This window comes from Capricornis sumatraensis, chromosome 9 (assembly GCF_032405125.1).
Source record: "Capricornis sumatraensis isolate serow.1 chromosome 9, serow.2, whole genome shotgun sequence".
NCBI lineage: Eukaryota > Metazoa > Chordata > Mammalia > Artiodactyla > Bovidae > Capricornis > Capricornis sumatraensis.
In genome coordinates this window covers 43699219-43708772 of record NC_091077.1, presented here as the reverse complement: position 1 = coordinate 43708772, position 9554 = coordinate 43699219, and the positions used below count along the sequence as shown (strand labels likewise).

At 47.1% G+C, this 9554-nt stretch overlaps 1 pseudogene; it reads right to left on the bottom strand.

Annotated features, from left to right (window-relative positions):
* Positions 1–8703: 8703 nt before the first annotated feature.
* LOC138086287 (large ribosomal subunit protein eL18 pseudogene) lies at positions 8704–9222 on the bottom strand (annotated as a pseudogene).
* Between the last annotated feature and the right edge of the window lie 332 nt (positions 9223–9554).

Sequence of the window (9554 nt, the reverse complement as noted above, 5' to 3'; positions counted from 1 at the left end):
GGAAGCATTTAAGGCGTTAGATTTGTACCTGGCCACCACCCATAGATTTTTGGTGAGGAAAGTTTTGTTAGCATTGTTTCTCAAGGACTCGAATTGTTTTGATCACAAAATTAGTACTTTTTCATGCTTTGGTACTGGTGGCTCAGGCTGTAAAGAATCTGCCTGCAATACAGGAGAACCAAGTTCAGTCCCTGGGTCAGGAAGATCCCCTGGAGAAGGGCACGGCAACCCACTCCAGTTTTCTTGCCTGGAGAATCCCACGGACAGAGGAGCCTGGAGGGCTACAGTTCATGGGGTCACACAGTTGGACACAACTGAGTGGCTAACAGTTATTGTGGTTGACATATATGGCAGCATTCTTTCCACTGTAAGGAATGGATCAGGATTTCTTCAGGGCTCACTAGGTGCCTGGCTTTAAAAAAAAAATACATGGATATATTTAATACTTTATACACCTACATACACATATGTAGGTATCTTGCTTTATAGAATTTCAGATGAGCCTTGCATTCCTTCTAATAAGTTCAAGTTTGTGAAAATTTAAACTTTATATTTGCTGTAGAAGGTTATCAGATGATAACTTCATGTCAGCTTCTAAGAGTTTCAATAAACTCAAAAATAAACACTAGTCTAGAATGTTATCTCTAGGTCTTCCTCTTCTTGACAAGCTCTGCATCCTTAATATAGGTTTATAAATGTATTTCTTTATGTTTATTTCTGGCTGCTCTGAGGCTCCGATGCTACGTGGGCTTTGCTCCAGCTGTAGTATGCGGGCTTCTCATTGCGATGGCTCCTCTTGTTGTTGAGCACGGGCTTAATTGCCTCATGGCACATGGGATCTTCCTGGACCAGGGATAGAACCCATGTCCCCTGCATTGGCAAGCAGATTCCTAACCAATGGACCATCAGGGAAGCCCAACATCCTTACTATTTCTTAAAATTAATTTTTTGTCAGTGTATAGTTGCTTCACGGTGTGTTAGTTTCTGGTGTGTGTATGTTAGCTGCTCGGTTGTGTCCAACTCCTTGTGACTCCATGGACTGTAACCTGCCAGGCTCCTCCGTCCACAGTATTTTCCAGGCAAGAGCACTGGAGTGGGTTGCTATTTCCTTCTCCAGGGATTCTTCCCAACCCAGGGATTGAACCCAGGTCTCTCACATTGTAGGGCAGACCCCTTACCATCAGAGTCATCACGGAAGCCTAGTTTCTACTGTTTAGCTCAGTTCAGTCACTCAGTTGTGTCCAACTCTTTGAAACCCCATGGACTGCAGCATGCCAGGCCTCCCTGTCCGCCAACTCCCGGAGTTTACTCAAATTCATGTCCATTGAGTCGGTGATGCCATCCAACCATCTCATTCTCTGTCATCTCCTTCTCCTCCCGCTTTCAATCTTTCCCAGCATCAGGGTCTTTTCAAATGAGTCAGATCTTTGCATCAGATGGCCAAAATATTGGAGTTTCAGCTTTGACATCAGTCCTTCCAGTGAACACTCAGGACTGATCTCCTTTAGGATGGACTGGTTGGATCTCCTTGCAGTCCAAGGGGCTCTCAAGAGTCTTCTCCAACACCACAGTTCAAAAGCATCAATTCTTCTGCGCTCAGCTTTCTTTATAGTCCAACTCTCACATTCATACATGACTACTGGAAAAACCATACCCTTCACTAGACATACCTTTGTTGGCAAAGTAATGTCTCTGCTTTTTAACATGCTCTCTAGGTTGGTCAAAACTTTCCTTCCAAGGAGTAAGTGTCTTTTAATTTCATGGCTGCAGTCACCATCTGCAGTGATTTTGGAACCCCCCCCAAAATAAAATCTGCCACTGTTTCCACTGTTTCCGCATCTATTTGCCATGAAGTGGTGGGACCGGATGCCATGATCCTAGTTTTCTGAATGTTGAGCTTGAAGCCAACTTTCTCACTCTCCTCTTTCACTGTACAGCAAAGTCAAGTCAGCTATATATAGACATATATCCCCTCTTTTTTGGATTTCTATCCCATTTTTGGTCACTGCAGAGCATTGAGAAGAGTTTCCTGTGCTGTATAGTAGGTTCTCATTAGGTATCTATTGTATACATAGTATCAACAGTGTATATCTGTCAATCCCAATCTCCCAGTCCACCCCACCCTCCAGTAGGTGGCTGGCTTTTGATCCAGGGCCTTTAAAAGAATTCTATCCTCTGTCCCAGGAGAGTCTGATATATCTATTAGCTTGATCTCATCATTTAAACCACACTTATCCTTCTCTGCCTTATTTTTCTGTGTATTCTTTTCAACAAGTACTAGGAGAAACGGGGTAAAGCCTGTTATGAGGCATCTACCCATTCTTTCCCTGTCTTTCTAACACTATTTCCTTTATGTGACAGCTTGGTGTCTTTAACATCCCCAGCACTTTTAAGTTCCTGACAGTTATCTTTCTGTGTGTTCCCTTTAAGCCTCTACATGCACAGATATGCCCTCGAGAATTGTTGGGCTTGATTGTTTTACTTTAATTTTGCCTCAAAAATGGAAGCCCTTTTGGGGGGCTGTAGATTCAGACCTTTCTTCACCTGAGGAAAGTTTTCTTCTGTTGCATTGTGGAATATGGTTCTGTTTGGGAACACAGTGTTCCGTCTTATGTAGTTTTCCCCTCTGCCTTCTGGCATGATTGAAACTAGTGGCCACTCTGAATCACTGCAATGTTGATTCTGGTCCGCGCCACACGTGGCAATAGTTTTGCGCTGTCATTAATTGACAGGCTTTGCTCTGCCAGCCTTCTTTTGATCTGAGTCTCTCATCTTACTTAGCATTTCATCTTTCATCTTTTTTCTATAAAATCTCTGACTTCTTTCTTTTCTTTGAGATTACACAGAACGTTTGTCTTCTGTTTCCTGGAGGAGATCTCTGGGCCACATATGTCCCTGTCTTGGCTTTCTCTTCATCCCAACAACTTAAACAGTCCCTTAAGGGCTTCCCTGGTGGCTCAGCAGTTAAAAATCCACCTGCCAATGCAGGAGACATGGGTTTAGTCCCTGGTCTGGGAAGACCCCACATGCTTTGGAGCAACTAAGCCCACGCGTCGCAACTATTGAGCCTGTGCGCTAGAGCCTGTGTTCCACAGCAAGAGAAGCCGCTGCAGTGAGAAGTCTGTGCACCACAGCTGGAGCGCACCCGCTCTCCACAACTAGAGAAAGGCTGCTCACAATAACAAAGGCCCAGAACAGCCGAAAGTAAATAAGTAAAATTACATATATTAAAAAAAGCAAAACAGCCCCTGCAGGTATGGCTGTATCCAACTTCTGACCAGAGCTCGGGGACTGCTTTGGGACACCTCCCTGTGGTCTGCAGAATAATGGCCCCAAAGATGTTCCTGTCTGGTCCGAGGATCTGTGGACGTGTCACCTCACACAGAAGAGGGGACTTGGCAGGAAGGATTAAGTTAAGGCCCTGAGATGGGGATGGCCCTGGATTTCCTGGGGGCCCAGTGTCATCACAGGGTCCTTTTAAGAGGGAGGCGGGAGGGACAGAGGCAGAGAGAGATGGGAGATGCTGGGCTGCTGATTGTGATGGAGGGAGGGCCCGTGAGCCAAGGATGTGGGCATCTCTAGAAGCTGGAAAAGGGGGGAGCTAGTGCTTCCCAGGAGCCTCTGGAGGGACCAGCCCTGCTCACACCTGGATTTAGTCCTGTAAGGCCTCTAACCTCCAGGGTTGCATCATTGTAAGCATTGGAAAAAAAAAAGTGAAAGTGAAGTCACTCAGTTGAGTCGACTCTTTGTGATCCCATGGACTGTAGCCTACTAGGCTCCTCCGTCCATGGGATTTCCCAGGCAAGAATACTGGAGTGGGGTGCCATTTCTTTCTCCAGGAGATCTTCCCGACCCAGGGATTGAACCCAGGTCTACCGCATTGTAGGCAGAGGCTTTAACCATCTGAGCACATTGAAACAAGAAACTAAAGCCCTGGATTGCAGGAAGTGCCCCATGCTTGGGGAAAGGTGAGTCTGGCTCTTGCCCTAAGCCGAGGCAGGGAGAAGCTTCCTTAGCTGCACATAGCTCCCTCACCCCCCGAATATGCTTTCCCATTGGGCGGCCCTCAGAGGCCAGGCCAGCTGAGGGGTCTCTCGTCGGCCCTGGAAGTTGCCTCCAGCTCTGCACAACCATTGTTACAGGGCAACAGGCTCCCGGCTGTGCCCTCGCCCTATTCTGCAGATCCAGGTGTGTACTGGGCTGTGGGCTGGATGCTAGAGGCTGGTGCGGGGGCGGGGCAGCATTTGACCTTGCAGACTGGACACTGAGGGACCGGCCAAGCGGCGGGGAGTGTGGGGAACCGGGGACCATGGGGGCCATGGGCCAGCCAGCAGCATCCATCTCCCAGGCCAATCAGCGCTCCCCGGCAGATCCATGTGGGTCGATGCAAAATTAATTAGAGTAATCAACTCGGCCGCAGCATGGAGAGCAGCCACACAGGTTTAGGCCACTAATTGGTGGGAGCTGACGGTGTGTCCCCTGTGTCTTCAAGGTATTAACACTCCTCCCCTCTCCATAGATTAATTACCTTTTTGCATCTTGTTCTTCATTTGTTGATCCTGGACCGGTCCTTCCTGGGGAGGAGGAATGGAGGTGGTGGGAGAGGGAGCAGCATAGTGGATTCTGGGCTCCCCCTGTCCCTTCCCCAAATGTGGGGAGAGACTGAGGCCCAGAGGGTAGCAGAAGGCTACATCCAAGACAGAAAGTGAAGCCCCTGGGAACCAACCAGGCCTGGAAGTGGTGGCCTGCAGCCCTGTTGGAGGTGGGACTCAATGGGGACAGTGTCCACATATCCATCTGTCCATCTGGTCATCCATCCATGTGTATGGTCATCCATCCATCCACCCCCCACCCATTGATCCATCCACCACCCATCCATCCATCTATCATCCATCCATCCATCCATCCCCCACCCATCCATCTATCCACCATCCATCCATCTATCCATTCACTCTCCATCCATCCATCCATCTACCATCCATCCATCCATCCATCATCCATCCACCATCCATCCATCCACCCACCCATCCATCTATCATCCATCCATCTATCCATCCATCACCCATCCACCATCCATCCATCCACTGCTCATACATTAATCATCCCTCTATCCATTCTTTCATCCATCCACCCAACCATAGACTTATTCATTCCTTCATCCATCCACTCAATCACCTAGTTATCCATCCATCATTCATTTATTCATCCTCCCAAATATCCCTCATCCATCCACAGTCTCACCCACCCATTCATTTATCTATCCATCCATTCATCCACCATCTATAATGTGTTCTTATATCCATCCATCCATCTGCCCATCCATCCATTCATCTATTAATATATCATCCATCACCCATCCATAGGCCCATCCATCCTTCCATCTATCCATAGACTCATCCATCTATCCAGTCATCCTCACATGCACCATCTATTATATGATTTTCTATCTATCCATCCATTCATCTGCTAATACATCACCCATTATCCATCCATAGGCCCATCCACTCATTCATGCATCCATAGACTCATCAATCCATTCATTCATCTACCCAGCCAGCCAGTCAGGCTTACCTTCACCATCTATAATATGCTCTTATATCCATCCATCCATCCACCCACCTGTCCATTCATCCATTCATCTATTAGTACATCATCCATCATCCATCCTTAGGCCCATAGATTTATCTGTCATCATCATCCATCATCCCCCTATCCTTCCATCTGTCCAATCCTCCATCTACCCAACCATTTGTTGCCATATTGGTGTCAGCACTTATTCACATAACCTAGTCTGCCTACATATTCACTTGCCGATCATGGCTTCATTCTTTCCTTCATCCATCCATCCTCCTACCACCTAGACATTCATCCATTCCACTGTCTACCTGTGAACTCCCTTCCCCATCCTGTCACAAGGTCACATTTAATTGACTGCCTATGTGCCAGGCCCTGTTCTAAGACCTTCCTGTGTTTCCTCTCATCTAGCCTCCACCACCCTTCTATGCTTTGAGCCATCTATACACTCATCTGTGTCCCCATCCGTATGTCTGCCTCCCCATCTTCCCATCAACATTTAGCTGGCCCTTCAGTGCAGGGGTGACTCAGAGCTGGGAAGGGACCCTCAGTCCTCTGCCCAGGGAAGGTTGAGACTCAAAGACCTGGAGATGGAACGTGAGTGGTGGGCATGAGGCAGGGGAGATGAGGTGGATATTTCAACCAGAAAAGAGTCTTCAGATCTGGGCTCAGGAAGATGCTCTGCTCTTGGGAACAATGGCACACCAGCAGTACATTTTATTTCTTTTTTCTCCTTTTCTTTTTTGTATGTGCCATGTGGCTTGTTGGACTTAGCTTCCCGACCAGGGATGGAACCCGTGCCCCTTGCAGTGAAAGCATGGATAACCACTGGACAGCCAGGGAAGTCCCAATACATTTTAAATTCTGAGCATGTTGACTTTATTATATGGAGTGGCAAACGATATTTTCAGCCATGGCAGATAGAACAGAGCAAAAAGCCCACCATCTCAGTCCGCTTCCCAAGGGATATGCATTACTAGGGTCAGGGGTCTCCTTGCAGACACAGGCTGAGGTTGTGCAAGCACATGTCACCCACACATGTCTCGGTTGATGCTCTCTTACTGCGCGATTTTCCCTGGACCCCTGGTTCACATGGGCGCTTAGAGATGTGCAGTGTCTAGACTGAGCAGCCTCCTTTCTAGGGTTGTTCAGGTTTATTTTGGTTCTTGGCAGCAGCCCACCCTGATGCAATGGGCAAAAACCACAATGAGGAAATTCCCATAAGAGGAAATGCAAATAACCAATAACATGAAAAACCAGAATTCACGAATTAGAACCACAGCGTTCCGATGTGGTAGGATTCTGTTCACATAACGAGTGGTCATTTGTTAAAATGCATCAAACTACAGACCAAGATCTGTGCATTTCACTGCAAACACATTTTACCTCATTTTTTCCTCATTACAAATGTTTTTGTATTGTGGCAAAATCTACATGGCGTAGAACTCCCCATCTTAACCATTTTTGAGAGCACAGCTCAGCGGCATTAAGCACATTCACATTGTCGTGCACCCATCCCCACCATCATCCTCCAGAACTGAAGCTCTGTTCCCTGAAACACTGACTCCTCCTACCCTCCCCTAGCCCCTGGCCCCGCCACCTACTTCAGTCTCTGTGGATCTGACTCCTCCAGGGACCTCTTGTGAGTGGAATCAACTTTCTGTGTCTGCTTCTCTCATTGAGCATCACATCCTCAAGGTTCATCCAGGTTGTAGCAGGTGTCAGAATCTCTGTCCTTTCTAAGGCTGAATAATATTCCACTGCATAGATGGACCACATTGTGTTTGTCCATCATCCATCAGTGGACACTTACATTGTTCCCACTTATGGCTCCTGTGAATCCCGCTGCTGTGAATATGTGTGTACTTGTTTCAGTAGCTCTCTCCAATTCTTTTGGGTGTATATCTAGAAGTGGAATTGCTGATCAGTATACAAATAACTGAAATGTATACCTCAACATTTCGAGGGTTAAAAAATAACAATTCCCATGGCCGGCGTAGATGATGGCAAATGTACCAGCTGGGACACAACTAAAGGATGTGCATTTGCTAATGGTACTTTGGAGATGATTTGAGAAAATGTATCATCAGGGCCTTAATATTTGTCTCATGGTCTCTGACAAGCAACTCCTTTACACTGAGAATGTCCTGAAGGAAAACTCCACGGTGTGTTCAAGTATCTAAATTCAAGGATGCTCACAGCTGTCCTGTCTCCAACAGAAAAAGAATGGGAGCCACCTAAGTGTTCAAAACAAGACAATTTGCTCAACAAATGATGATAGGGCTGCCCTCGCGGTCCAGTGGTTAGGAATCCACCTGCCAATGCAGCGGACACAGGTTTGATCCCTGCTCCAGGAAGATTCCATATGCAGAGGAGCAGTGAAGCCCATGTACCACCACAGGAGAAGCCACTGCAATGACAAGCCCAATCAGTGCAACCAGGGAGTAGCCCCAAGTTGCTGAAACTAGAGAAACCTCACCTGCAGCAACAAAGACCCAACACAGCCAAAAATAAATAAATCTTTAATGAATAAATATATGATGATATATCTATGTCCCAGTGTTTAAGATGACGACTGCTGAGTATTTACTTAGGAAAACGGTCACATACTTTTGTAAACTGACCAGAGAGCAGTGTCTTGGATGAACTACACACAGGAAGAAAAGATTCCCATCAACAGGAAAAAGGGTGAAAGGTCACACACAAATGTTTCAGGGCAGATGCTATAACAGTAGGAAGAGGTGTGAGTGTTCTCCGGTCCATGCAACAAAGTTGCACAAACCTGATGGCTTAATGCAACAGTGTTTATTCTCTCCCTGTTCTGGAGGCCTGACTCCAAGATCCTGGTGTCAGAGGGCTGATTCCTTCCGGAGGTTCTGCAGGAAAAACCCAGCCTCTTTCCCCAGCTCCTGGTGTTGCTGGCACCCCTTGTCTTATGGCCACATAACTTCAGTCTCTGCTCCTCCTCTTCACATCACCTTATTCCTTGTATGTTTCTCTGTCTTTTTCTGTCACACCCTAAATCCAGAATGATGTCATCTCAAGACTCTTTCATTTTTTTTAGCATCACAAATCTTTTCTATAACAAGGTAGAATCTGGGGTCAGTTTGTGTAGCCAAGACTGGCTCATCAGCCTCTGGTGTGCTCGAGCTTCCGGCCCTTGGAGTGTATAGAGGGTTTGGTGTATCTATGCGGGATTCCTGGGGCCTTTCTGAAATACCTGTACACCTCTCAGCCCTGGGGAGGACCAGAGAGAAAGACAGGGCCAGAGCCCATGGGGGTCCAGGGCCAGCTGGCCAAAGGTGAGGATCTTGCCCCGGCCTTGAGGATGCAACTCTGGGCACAGAGCACACACCTTCAGTTTGGGCACCTCCTAGACACACACATCATTGGCTGTAGCCCCCACGACCACAGCCGTTTTGCCTGTCCAGCCTGGAAACTTCATCTTCTCTATCATCTGGAAAAGGGACCGTGGTGGACAGCTGGCGCAGCTCACAATCTCTTCAGTACAACTCGACTGAAAATGGAGGTGCTTGATCTGGCCAGAAACCTGTTCAACTTGACCAACAGCCTTTGATAGGCATCCTAGCTCTTGGGCTCCTTGCAATGAACCTTTTGGTCCTTGTTATGGTGGATGTCAACCCCCATGATGGCACTTCCTCAGTCAGGTCTGGAAAGCATCTCAAGACCCTAACTCATTATATCCGCAAAGACCCTGTTTTCAAAGAAGGTCCCATTCTGAGGTTGCTGTGAACATGAATTTGGGTTGGGGCGGCAATGCTGTATTCAACCTGTGACAGATGGATGGGGCAACTTTTCTTTCATTTTCTCTCCCTTTTATCATGATTGTCTTAAATGACTGAGCGCCGAAAAATTGATGCCTTTGAACTGTGGTGCTAGAGAAGACTCTTGAGAGTCCCTTGGACTTCAAGGAGATCAAACCAGTCAATCCTAAAGGAAATCAATCCTGAATATTCAGT